This window comes from Rhinatrema bivittatum, chromosome 2 (genome assembly GCF_901001135.1).
Source record: "Rhinatrema bivittatum chromosome 2, aRhiBiv1.1, whole genome shotgun sequence".
Lineage (NCBI taxonomy): Eukaryota > Metazoa > Chordata > Amphibia > Gymnophiona > Rhinatrematidae > Rhinatrema > Rhinatrema bivittatum.
In genome coordinates this window covers 793,991,059-794,004,623 of record NC_042616.1, presented here as the reverse complement: position 1 = coordinate 794,004,623, position 13,565 = coordinate 793,991,059, and the positions used below count along the sequence as shown (strand labels likewise).

Here is a 13,565-nt window from a genome sequence, read left to right as displayed (position 1 = left end):
CTCTGAGGCACTTATGACCCCATTTTGAGTCCCAACCCACAGGTTGGGAATCTCTGCCCTAGAAGAACATCATTTTCAATACTCTGTCCTGCCATTTGGTCTAGCAGAAGCACCCAGAGTTTTACCAAAGTACCTTGCAGTTGTAGCCATATATCTGAGGAAGAACAATGTTCTAGTCTTTTCTTATTTGGATGATTGGCTAATATCAAGCAAATCCTTAAGAGAATTGACACAGCACATCTTTCAGACACTGAGCTCTCTCCCAGGCAACCCATTTTCTATCCCTGCTTACGATTCTGGTATGAGCCTCTATTTTCAAATTTGTATATTGTATATAATTTGGTACTAAGTTTCTCCCTATACTGCAGCATATTAACTTGTTAGTTGTGTTATATTTTCTGCTCCGCTTGGCTTTAGATCTTGTTGCCTATTTATCCCATTCCCCGCTCCTGTTTTTTGTACTTTCCATCTGTCAGTTGTAATGTAAACCGTTATGATGTTGCACACTAATGTTGGTATATAAAAGCTATAAATAAATAAATAAATAATGGACTTCAAGAAGTCTCGCCTATCCCCAACATGTCAATTGGACTTCATAGGAGCATGTTTGGATACTCAGAAAGGTAGAGGTTCAAAGAGACCAATACCAGATGCTTACATTTCACATATGAATACACAAGGTACACGGGAAGTACCTACAATTTTTCCCAGAACAGGGCTTCCCAAACCTTTGGCCAGTGTTTGACCCCATTTTAGCACTTAAATTCAGATGACCTCAGATGATGACCAAAACAAATTAGTAGAGGTGTGATCTCCAACCAACAATCCCTACATATTCATCCTCCCTGCACTCTAGCAGATCCCCTCTATCAACCTCCGCCTTCTCTAGTTGATCCTTTCTGTCAACTTCCACCCCATCCAGAGAACCTCCTCTCTTAACATTCTCTCCTCTGGCTGATTTAGAGTCCCTTCCAACAATGGCTGGATACTAAGTCTTTCTTCTTTTTAGCACAAGAAACATGCCATCCTTTTCTGTTCTTCTTCTTTTATTTTTCTAAAATGAATATAACTCTTCAGCAGGTTTAATTAGAGGGTGGGGGGATTGATGGGTTGGCTGGAATTGGTGAAGGTTTTTGTGTTTTATATGTATCCTTTGTACCTTTGTAAACAGTGAGGGCCGGATTTTAAATGCCCTGCGCCGGCGTGCCTATTTTGCATAGGCCGCCGGTGCGCGCAAGTCCCGGGGCTTCGTAAAAGGGGCGTGTCGGGGGCGTTCCGAAAGTGACGCGGCGTTTCGGGGGCGTGACGTGGCATTTCGGGGGCGTTTCGGGGGCGTGGCACCGGCCCGGGGCATGGTTGAGGCCTCCGGACCAGCCCCCTGGGTCGGGTGATGGCGTGCCAGCAGCCCGCTGGCGCGCGCAGATTTACGTCTGCTTTTAGCAGGCGTAAATCATGCAACAAAGGTAAGGGGGGGGTTTAGATAGGGCCGGGGGGGGTGGGGAAGGTGGGGGGAGGGCAAAGGAAAGTTCCCTCCGAGGCCGCTCCGAAATCGGAGCGGCCTCGGAGGGAACAGGCAGCGCACGCTGGGCTCGGCGCACGCAGGTTGCACAAATGTGCACCCCCTTGCGCGTGCCGACCCCGGATTTTATAAGATACGCGCGGCTACGCACGTATCTTATAAAATCCAGCGTACATTTGTTCGCGCCTGGTGCGCGAACAAAAGTACGCGCTCGCGCAAAATTATAAAATCTACCCCTGAGTGTCTTAAGGATCTGTACTTGGACTGGTGCTTTTTAATATATTTATAAATGATCTGGAAAGGGGAACAATGAGAGATGTGATCAGATTTGAAGACCACACAAAATTATTTAGAGTTGTTAAATCACAAGTGGATTGTGATAAATTGCAAGACTGGAAGACTGGGCATCCAAATGGCAGATGAAATTTAATGTGGATAAGTGCAGAGAGAATCAGATAGGGAAAACTTAAACCATGTTGTAGTTACATGATATTAGGTTCCATATTAGGAGTTACCACCCAGGAAAAAGATCATATTTTATTTATTTATTTAAAAGCTTTTCTATACCGTCATTCACAGTTACATCACAACGGTGTACAATATGTTTATATCTTTAAGATATTCACATACTCAAATATACAGTAAAATTAAATCACCTTAAAACATCTAAAATACAAATCACATAATATAAAACTTAAATCTTAAAATAATTCTAAGATATGGCAGCAAAAACATTAGTTTAAAACATCTAAAAAAAATCATACTAAATAAAGCTTAAGACGTATTAATAATTACTCTATGGGTTGGCTGCAAAAGCTCGCTCAAAGAGCCAAGTCTTCAGTCCCTTTTTAAAATTCCTAAAATCTGACTCAAGTCGTAGCTCAATTGGTAAAGTGTTCCATGTGCTTGGGCCTGCTATAGAAATAACTCTTTCCCGTATTGACGTTAAGTGTGCAGTATTTAGTAAAGGAACGGTAAGCAAACCTTTGTTGGCAGATCTTAAAGATCTGTGTGGTGTATGCATTCGTATAGAAAAATTTAGCCAATCTGATTTATGAGCATAAATGGTCTTATGAATAATACAACAAGTTTTATACAGGATTCTTTGAGTAATGGGAAGCCAGTGCAAACTGATCAGAATTGGTGTAATGTGTTCACGCCTGTTACAATTTGTTAATACCCGTGCAACCGCATTTTGCAACACCTGCAATGGTCATAATGTTGACTGTGGAAGTCCCAATAAAAGAGAGTTACAATAATCTAATGAGGATAAAATGAGGGTCTGTAGAACGGATGAAAATTATTAAAATCTAATAAAGGTTTCAAACGTCTAAGTACTAAAAGTTTATAATATCCATCTCTTATTTTCATCGAAATGTGCTTTTTAAAATTTAGTTCACAGTCTATGGTTATCCCAAGGTCTCTAACTGAGTCAGCTAGATCAATTTTGACATTATGTGATATGGGAAAAACTTTTTTAATATCAGATTTAGATTTTCTTTCAAGAAAGATGATTTCTGTTTTTTCCATATTGATGGCGAGTTTCATGTGTGTTAATAACTGTTTAATTGCAGATAGATAAATATTTGTTTCTTTGAAAGTTTGTTCAAGGGTATCTACTATAGGTATGACAATCTGTATATCGTCAGCATAAATTCAAATTGAGGCCAGCTAGAAGATGGCAAACTGGCAAAAGATAGATATTAAATAAAGTGGCAGATAATGCTGAGCCTTGCGGTACTCCAGTATTAAGTTCATACCTATCGGAAAAAGATTCACCTATTTTAACCTAGAAAGATCCATTCTGAAGAAAGCAAGACATCCATTTGAGTGTGTCATTTGCTAATGCAATTTTTTTAGTCTACTTATCAATATGTCATGATTGACTGTATCGAACACAGCCGATACATCAAGTAAGATAAGATATCTCTGACCGATGTTGAAACCTTTTAAAACCGTGTCAGTGAGTAATATTAATAACGTTTCTGTATTGAAGTGCTGCCTAAAACCGAATTGATTTGGGAAAAGGATATTGTTATCCTCTAGATGTTCAGATAATTGTGAACAATTTTTTCTAGTATTTTTTATATGAAGGAGAGATTAGAAATGGGCCTATAATTAGATATAATGTCAGCATCCAAGTTTGTTTTTTTTTAGGACTGGTTTAATTATTGCAGATTTTAGTGGACAATACATTGAAATCATCAGCTCAATGTGCTGCAGTGGTCAAAAAAGCAAATAGAATATTAGGTATTATTAGGAAAGGAATAGTGAATAAAACTGAGAATGGCAAAGTACCTCTGTATTGCTCCATGGTGAGAATGCACGAGTACTGTGTGCATTCTCACAGTCTCATATCCAAAAAGATATAGTTGCACTGGAAAAGATTGAGAAGAGTGATAAAGGGGATAGAACAGCTCCCATATGAGGAAAGGCTAAAGAGGTTAGGACTGTTCAGCTTGGAGAAAGGCAGCTGAGGTGGGGATATGATAGAGGTTTAAAAAATCATGAGAGGACTAGAAAGGGTAAATGTGCATTGGCTGTTTTTACTCTTTCAGATAATACAAGGACTAGGGAGCACTCCATGAAACTAGCAAGTAGCACATATAAAACAAATTGAAGAAAATTATTTTTCCCTCAACACACAATTAAACTCAAATTCGTTGCCAGAGGATGTGGTTAAGGCAGTTAGCATAGCTGGGTTTAAAAAAGGTTTGGACAAGTTCCTGGAGGAGAAGTCCATAAACTGCTATTAATGAGATTGACGTCGAAAATAGCCACTGCTTATTACTGGAATTAGTAACATGGGATTTATTTACTGTTTGAATATTTGCCAGGTACTTGTATCCTGGATTGGCCACTGTTGGAAACAGGATGCTGGGCTGATCTGGTCAGCATCCTCGGTCTGACCCAATATGGCAGCTACTTATGCTCTTATGAACTCTACCATTTTTGACCCAATATCGAGCTCCCTCCCACTCAATCTGACCTCAGTGTAGTATTTTGTCAACTGATGAAATCACTATTTGCTCCCTTAGCAGCAGAGAATCTCAGATTTTTATCTTGGGAAGTGTTATTTCTGATAACTGTAAACTATGCACACAAAGTGAGTGATCTCCAGCTCTAGTAGTCCATGCTCCCTACACTCAGATTTTTAAAAGTAAAGTTGTGATAAGAACTCAGCCTTTTACCTAAAGTAGTCTTTAATTTATTTAAATCAGTTCATTGTTCTACCAATGTTTTTCCAAAGACTTTATTCCAGCAAAGCTGAACAAACTCTTCATATCTTAGACTGCAGAAAAGCCCTTTTATTTTACTTGGAATAGGCCAAACTTTCAGAAAATATCCACAATTATGCCTTGCGTATGATCCAGCTATGCAAGGCCTACCAGTTAAAAAACAAAACAAAACTGTGAGGAGGTATACCAGAAACTACCTTAAGGGACCGGCACAGAGATCTAGCCGGGTCTTCCTTAAGGATCAGTCCCACAGGGGATTCTGGGCTCAGGAAGGATCCCTTCAGTCTAACATAATTTGGCAGGGCCCAGAAGGGTTAGAGAGGCCCCCAGGGAACAAGCAGGAACCAGGAATATGCTAAGACTTGCTATATGTGATACCGAGTATTTGTAACATAACCGAACTTCAAGGTGAGCTGCCTAATTTGTCTGTTTTGTTTTGCACTGCACTTTTTCACTGTAAATTAACTGCACTTAAGGAATAGCCAGAATCTGCCGCCTCCTTCCTCTGGCTGGTTCAAAACCACTACTGTTCGAGTTACCACACAACTCTTTCTGCATGACTTTCTGACTGCTTATTGCTTTGCTAACGCTGGGATTCAACTCCAAAATAAAATTAAACCTCATCAGGTGCAAACAACTGCAAATTCAATAGCAAGCCTTCACTCTACTTTAGTTCAGGGATAGTAGCTTTGGCCAAGTACTTCCAAAAAATGTATTTAACTCTCCTTCCATCCTTTCTTCATCTGGGTTGTAAATATTCATTATAAAGCAAAGGACAAATATTTTTTTTGCAATCCTCAGCTTGGAATCCCCACTTAAGTGGCTGAATTTGTCCCCGCTTGTCTACAGAGAAACCTAGCTGTTTTCCATAGCTTAGGTGTTTTCCATAGCTAGCAGAACAATTCAGCCGCACAAACCCATTCTTTTCCCCATACGCTAAGCTTGTTGAAAAGACTAAGGAGAATCATATGGTAGTGACTGAAAAGGAACACTCACGCGTTCTCAGAAAGATTTTCTAGGTCTTTCTGTGCTCTAAGAGAACATGTTCAGGCTCAGTGCCGTCAGATGATATCGTCCACTTATATGACTGATTTGTTCTGCTGTCCATGGAGAATACCTGATACAGGTAAGCGGCTTTGCTTTCCCCAGGGGTGGCGGGTATTTAGAGGAGGAAAATAACATGTGAGCTTGCATTTTTACCACTATACACATTATTTTCCATGAAAGACATACCTGTAGAAAAAGCAGGTGTAAATGTCCATGGGTATTTCTTTCTTAATTTTTATTTAAGTTTGGTTATTTGTACCTTTTTTATGCCAAATAATCCAGTGTTTGATAGGATGGTCATTAGATTATGTCCAGATGCGATTTGGTTCGCTGTTCTTTGTTCATCTATCATATTTATTCTTTTATGCTTTTGTTTATAGTTTTATTAGATTACATTTTGGGGATAGGTGGGGTATAATTATGAAATAAGTTTCAAATCGAAACACATGTTCACTTTCTTTTTGAAAATTGTTGCATGTTCCGTGAGTAAAACGTACCCACAAATTTTGTCTCAGTGCAAATGGTTTGGAAAATTGTCCCCATAATTACAGCTGTTAATGGGGCTACTCCATGGTTTCTTTTTGTTAAATCAATAATTGTTTCTTTGACATCACCATATCCTTTAACCCTTTTCTCTTTTCCTTATGTATCTCATGTGTCTGAATATTTGTCCTATTGTTCTTGCAACTAAAGAAAAGCTGTTTGTATCTTTCATAATTGTCTGTTCTTGCCTTTCATCCAGAATTTCATACCTCATTCTCATTGCCAACCAATCCTTCCCCTCAGGCACTTTATTCCCTCAAGTCTGCAAGTCACCACACACCTCCAGTTCAAAAATCATCCTGTGATGACAACTCTAATTATCATTCCAATTTTAATCTTCCATTTCTCTGCAAAGGTATTAAGAAAATATTTTTCCCACTCTGTGAAATCTATTTTCGAGCATCATCGTGGATTAGTCCTAGGTAGGCTTTTGTTTGGGCTGTGCTAACCAAAACTCTTCAAATCTCTGAAGGTGAATAGCCATCTGTTTCCTACTATAAATTAAAAATTCCTCCTCCTCTTGTTCTAGTTCTCCAGACTTTGTGTATCATATGAACAAACAACAAAACAGGACACACCAACTAGCAAAAATCAAAATTTTTAGTTTAGCTAAAATTGTAAAAAGAATGATCTAAATCTAAAGCTGAACTAGTCTGTTAACTTGAAACACTGAACTACTTTGCTCTTTCACTCTTTTTAGATGATCTAATGTGGTATATTTCAAGATTTTTAGAAGGGAAACTGACATATTCTTGGATACATACAGACCATGTACATTTCCCACCTTTTATTAAGTGCATTCCTGGAGGCTTTTTTTTTTTTTTAAGAGCCAAGAGGAATTGTTCTCATAAGTCTAAGTGGTATTCACAAGATTTAACAGGTGTTTGGAATGGGGTTACCAAGTAAGCTTAACTGAAAAGGCTTATCAGTGGCTAATTTGTCAGAAAGAATATGGTTATTGCAAAATAGACAATACAAACATAAGGATAAAACTGGAGCAGAGCCAAAATGGCTACCAGATGTGTGCTGTGTGAACTCTGAACTTGAGCAAATTCCACTTTATTTACCTATTAATATTTGCCTTTTATTTTTGTTTGAAAATGGGGAAGGGTAAAGTTAACTATGCCTATCGGGAGTCTTCAGTATCTGCCCATGGCCTGTGAACTCATTCGTAATCTTTTCAGTCCACTCCAAAGCAGAAATAGGATGGTAGGGATAATGGCAGGATGATGACCCCAATGTCTGAATGCTATTCCAGAACCCACCAGCAGAACACTGCCTTTCCCTTAAACCATCGAAGCTATGCCAGTCCCAATACCCCTTGATATTTGTCGATATTGCATTGAAGGTACTGTTGGAAGCAGGGATGTGATGGATCAGACCCACTCATAAGAGACTGCAAACTTTCAAGCCTGTTGTTCAGGCTTAAGATCTTGGGTCTTCACTGGTAAGGGGGAGAGAAATTTCAGCTTGGAGCACTTTCTTGAATGTGGATGAAAAGAAGAACTTGACGTTGGCACTAATGATTTACTCTGGTTTTAAAAGTGTCTCCTTTCTCACTGAGGAATATCCCTTTGGATGAAGTTTGGCAGTGTCTCCAGGACAGAAAATATTGTGACTGAATGTTTGAAATTATTTGACTTTATAAAGGATGTAGCCCAAAGAATAAGACACTCAAAATCAGAAATTGGGTGAACATAATCAAAGAATGGATTCTCTGTATAGATTTCTGTACCTCAGTCTGCTAATATGATAGTAATAAAGGACAATCTTGTTCTTTATACCAAGATAGAACATTTGGAGAATGCAGTGAGAGATAAGAATTTGTTTTTTTTAATCTTTCCTAAATCTAATCTCTTCTCCTTAGGAAATGTTCAAGAAATGCTTAATTGAAGCTTTGAAATTTACATCAGAATACCTCCTGCCCACAACTAAATTACATTTACCGACTACTAGATGGGTAGTGAAGGGGAGTGTAAGAGGTATGAGGGTGTTCTGTAACCTGTCTGATACTATGCACTTCTTTTTCTGCTGATTCCACACCTATCGGGACTGGCAGTGTTACAGACAGTTCTCTGTATTACTCCCTTATACCACCACTCAAACCAGATAGCTCAGAAAAGACCACGGGGTTTATCCACAAAGTAATTTTTATTTGTCAGACTTTTTAGGTTTAGCAGTTAGAAGAAAACAAACAATATATATCTCAAAAGTCCTTGCTGATCAGGGCAAAGTCACCGGAGGAGAGCCACCGGGCAACCAACAGAGTTATATCTCTTCTGGAAAGCCTAGGATGGGTAGTCAACATAAACAAGAGTTCCCTACAGCCTTCGCAGTCGCTGGAATACCTAGGAGTCCGATTCGACACCCAGGAAGACAAGATCAGCCTGACCTCCAAGAGGAAATCAAAACTCCAGGATCGCTTGCAGAATCTGCTGAGCACCACCCGGCCCACGGCTTGGGATTTACCTACAGGTCCTCGGCCTAATGGCCTCCACTCTGGAAGTGATACCATGGGCACGGGCTCATATGAGACCATTACAGCGCGCCCTCCTATCTCGGTGGCGCCCACAATTACAGAACTACACCGTGCATCTACCTCTACTGGCCAGAGTACGGACTCAGTTACGGTGGTGGCTGCAGCCCAGCCGCATGAGCCGGGGGTCAAGGATGTCCTCCCCAACCTGGACCCTGCTCACTACAGATGCCAGCCTGAGCGGCTGGGGAGCACACTGCGAAGAGCTAACCGCCCAGGGGCGGTGGAACAGAGAAGAGTCGGGGTGGAACATCAACTGACTAGACGCACGGGCAGTCAGGCTAGCCTGCCTGCGATTTTGCCCACAGACTTCGCAACAGAGCAGTCAGAGTGATGTCGGACAACGCCATACATCAACCGACAGGGCGGAACCAGAAGCCGACAGGTATCCTTAGAGAGAGCCCCCCTGATGGCTTGGGCGGAAGCAAATCTCCAGAACATCTCCGCCGTCCTCATCGCCGGGAAGGACAACACCACGGCAGACTTCCTCAGCAGAGATAGCCTAAACCCGGGGGAATGGCAGCTGTCGTCCACGGCCTTCCAGATGATCACGGATCAGTGGGGGACGTCGGGCATGGACCTACTAGCGGACAGGTCCAATGCTCGAGTACCCAGATATTTCAGTCGCAGGCGAGATCCTCTATCCCAGGGGATCGACGCCCTGGTGCAGCCATGGCCTCAGGGGATCCTGCTATATGCCTTTCCCCCATGGCCCCTGCTGGGCGCCATTATACACTAGATTCTGGTGGCCCCGGACTGGCCAAGAAGACCCTGGTACGCAGACATGAGAAGACTACTGGCAGGGGATCCTCTACCCCTGCCCCCTCATAGGGACCTGCTGAGGCAAGGTCCCATCCTCCACGAGGATCCAGCTCAATTCTCTCTTACGGTCTGGCCATTGAGAGGGCTAGACTGAAGAAAAGGGGATACTCGGGGCCGGTAATAGATACACTCCTACGAGCAAGCAAGTTCTCCACATCACTAACTTATATAAGGATCTGGAGAGTATTTGAAGCCTGGTGCGAAACTCACAGCACCAATCCGCATGCCGCTAAAATCCCCATCATTTTGTATTTCCTGCAAGATGGACTTCAGAAGGGTCTGTCCCTCAGTTCGATCAAGGTTCAGGTGGCAGCGCTATCCTGCTACGGCCCCAGGAGTGACGCAACAGCATTGCCACACACCCAGACGTTTCACGTTTCCTGAAAGGAGTCAAACACATTCGCCCGCGACTGAAGTGGCCAGTGCCCCTGTGGAACCTCAACCTAGTCTTGGAATTCCTAGCGGGACCCGCCTTCAGACCTCTCCGAGGCCTGTCCCTCCGTATGTTAACCTTGAAGATGGTGTTCTTGCTGGCCGTATGCTCAGCACGCCGCATTTCAGAGCTACAAGCGCTGTCCTGCCGCGATCCGTTTCTCAGAATCACCCAGGGGCTATCCATCTTCGCACGGTTCCTTCCTTCTTACCCAAGGTAGTCTCACACTTCCACCTCAACCAAACCATATCCTTGCCAACCATGGAAGGTTTGAAGAAGTCGGAAGAAGGTCGAATACTGCGCCATCTCGACATCGGCAGGCTGCTGTCCAGATACCTGGAAATGTCGGAAGCAGTATGAAAGACGGATCACCTGTTCGTCCTTCACAGTGGGAAGAAGCAAGGGGAAGCGGCCTCACGGGCGACTATTGCTCGCTGGATCAAAGAAGTTATCAAGGCGGCCTACGTAGAAGCGGGAAAACCACCACCTCTACGGGTCAAGGCTCACTCTACCAGAGCGCAAGCGGCCTCCTGGGCAGAAACTAGGATGCTGTCGCCTGCAGAGATATGTAAAGCGGCAACGTGGTCCTTCCTCTATACCTTCTCCAGATTCTACCGTCTGGACGTCCAGGCAAGGGAGGATACAGCATTTGCCAGGGCAATCCTAAACGGACCTCGGGCAGCCTCCTGCCCAGTCCGGGAGTAGCTTTTGTACATCCCATTTGTAATGAGTCCATCTGCTACACGCTAGGAAATGGAGAGATTACTTACTTATAATCTCGTTTTCCTTAGTGTAGACAGATGGACTCAGCATCCCGCCTGGCTGCCGATATACATGGGGTTTCACCATTTCAAGGTAAGCCATGTTTTATCACATAGGGCATCCACCCTGCCGGGTATCGACGCCTTCCGGTTGAGAACACTGGCGGTCTCCAACTACTATCAATCGGTCAGGCTAATCATGTTTGGTTAATCAATCGGTCAGTCACACATATATCCATGAAGCTTTTGCAAGGAAGATTACTGAGCTGCTGCACTTCCTGCAGGGGTATATGTACCGCGTGCTGACGTCAGATCCGTCTCCAACTGCTAGCACGAGCACACTATACCCATTTGTAATGAGTCCATCTGTCTACACTAAGGAAAACGAGATTATCAGGTAAGTAATCTCTCCAATACTCTTCTAATCCCTACACAGTCTGTAAAGGCCCATATTCCTGCCACACCCGCATAGCACCACACTTCAATTCTTGGGGTTAGCCTTTTGAGCCTGGATTGCAGAAAAATATATATTTTTTTTTTAATTATTCAGGCACCCCAAAATACCCTGTATGTAGGTAAAGAAAACCCTTCCCATTCTACCATGCGGCCCTGATGTTGATGGATTGGGGGATCATTCAGGTCCCGTTCCCCCCCCCCCCCCCCCCCCCCGCCTTTTGTGGCAGTTTAGCTTCAGATCTTGCGGGTGAGCATGGAGAGAGTAATGAGCCTAAACATAGCAGCTAGGCCTCAGAATAGACGCGAGAGGCTCTGAGAGTAGGCTATCGATGCCTCTTAAGCGCCCACAGCTCATGTGGATCTGCTTCATCAGTGAGAAGCAGTGGAGCAGCAACCCATGCCCCAATTTTTTTTTTTTAATTACTAATTATCATGCAAAGAGGCCACCAGCAAGCAAAAACAGGCATGCTTCTGAGAGCATGGGGCTGTAGCACCAGCTGGGAGAAAAAGAGAACTTCCTGATCTGCCCTCAAGGATCCCACGTGCCCAGCTCCCCTGGTCACCCTTCCTGCACAGGGATGCAGTTGGAAGTCTGCCCAGCCCTATACAATCACCGGTGACTGCTCACCAAGGGGGATTTGGCAGCTGCAAACACTCCACCTTTGCTGTTGACAGCACGGGACCAGACCCACGTCAAGCCGCACCAAGATGACCACATGGGTCTGCCAACCAGACACCAACATTCCTCTCCTGAATGGTCCCGATGCTTGTGAGATGCTTCCTCCTGGCAAGGGGGAAGTGGTGGGAGTGCCAGCAGCTGATGAGCGGAGAAAGACCCTCCCAGCATGGAGGCTCCCAGCTGGCTTTTTTTTTTTGTTGTTGTTTATAAATTAACTATTCTCAGAAACGCTCACCTCGCCCAACTTCCCCCCCCCCCCCCTCCCAACCGAGAAAAAAGCTCAAGCAAGAAAGTCCTTAGGCCATGTGCTCGCCCGAGCAACCCACCCCCAACACAACCACCCTCCCCTCCAAATCAGGAATGCGGCTGAGAGACCTCCCAAAGACAGTCTCCATGGAATCACCACCTGAGTGCCAGCGTCATACGCCATGCAGCTACAGCCTAGTTAGATTGAGGAAGGCAGCAATGATGGGTAGAAAAAGTGTGCAGGTCTGAACTTTCAAAAACTGCCGAAAGAAAAGATAGGTTTGGTGGGCCCTACCCCTTCTTTAAATCGTGTCTTCCCCCCCCCCCTCCACCCCCTCCCCCCAGCATCTGCCCCTCTTTCCCTTGCTCTGGAGGCAGAGCACCTCGCCGATTGTGGTCCCCCTCCACTTTTATGGTGTGTTGGCACCATTCAATTGAAGTACAAGCGTGGGGTGACATCATTTTCATTGCTGAATCTGTAAGATATTTTACAGATATTACAAGATACTTTGTACTACAGGGTTCTCAATTAGCTGTTTAACTTAAAAGGAAAACAAGTTATCAATACTGTTATTTATATTGTTGAGCAATGAACAAATAAAGGATGAAATTAATATTCTATTTTACCCTCTTTGTATGTATGCAAAATTAAGGTTAAAAATTATTGGGGAAGCATTACATATACTATAGTAAGTATACTCTAAATTGATTTTATTCATATTCCAACAGCAAGAAATGGTCAGGTTCCAATAAAAACAGCAATACAGCATGGAGACTGATTTAGAATTTTCAGGTGATATGAAGACAGCCTTTATCAATCCTCTATGCGTCTGGGGAACCTTATTCTAAATTAGTTTCATTTTAAAAGAAAAAAAATGCTATTTATATAGAGTTAACTGGGAACCAAGCCTTTACCTGGTATGTCTTCAATCTCCCTTTTCTTCTTATCTTCCTGAGCACCAGTTGGATGCCTCTTCAAAAGCATCTTATTGATAATGACAGAACAAAACAGAGAAGATGGGAAAAGGGACACCAATACCTGCTGCCCTTTTTTATTTGTTTCCTTGTTAAATGCATTGAAACTATTGGAAATTCTCAGAATAGCAGTTTAAGGAAAATGGGCTTGATAGGTCATCTTCGATACCTCTATTAATGCTAGTGGGCCTTCTTGTGGCAAGTTTTAAAAAGAAATTACAGCTGTACTGTCATTTATGGGGCTTTAGTATAACAGCTAAAATTTCTGCTAATTCCAACCATCTATTGTATCCTTTCACAGAGATATTT

The 13,565-nt window shown here is 43.0% G+C and overlaps 1 protein-coding gene across 23 annotated transcripts in view; it reads left to right on the top strand.

Moving 5' to 3' along the window:
- The window catches only part of PTK2 (protein tyrosine kinase 2), a 1,447,287-nt gene that overhangs the window by 1,052,747 nt on the left and 380,975 nt on the right, over positions 1 to 13,565 (top strand). The gene's annotated exons all lie outside the window — the stretch shown is intronic.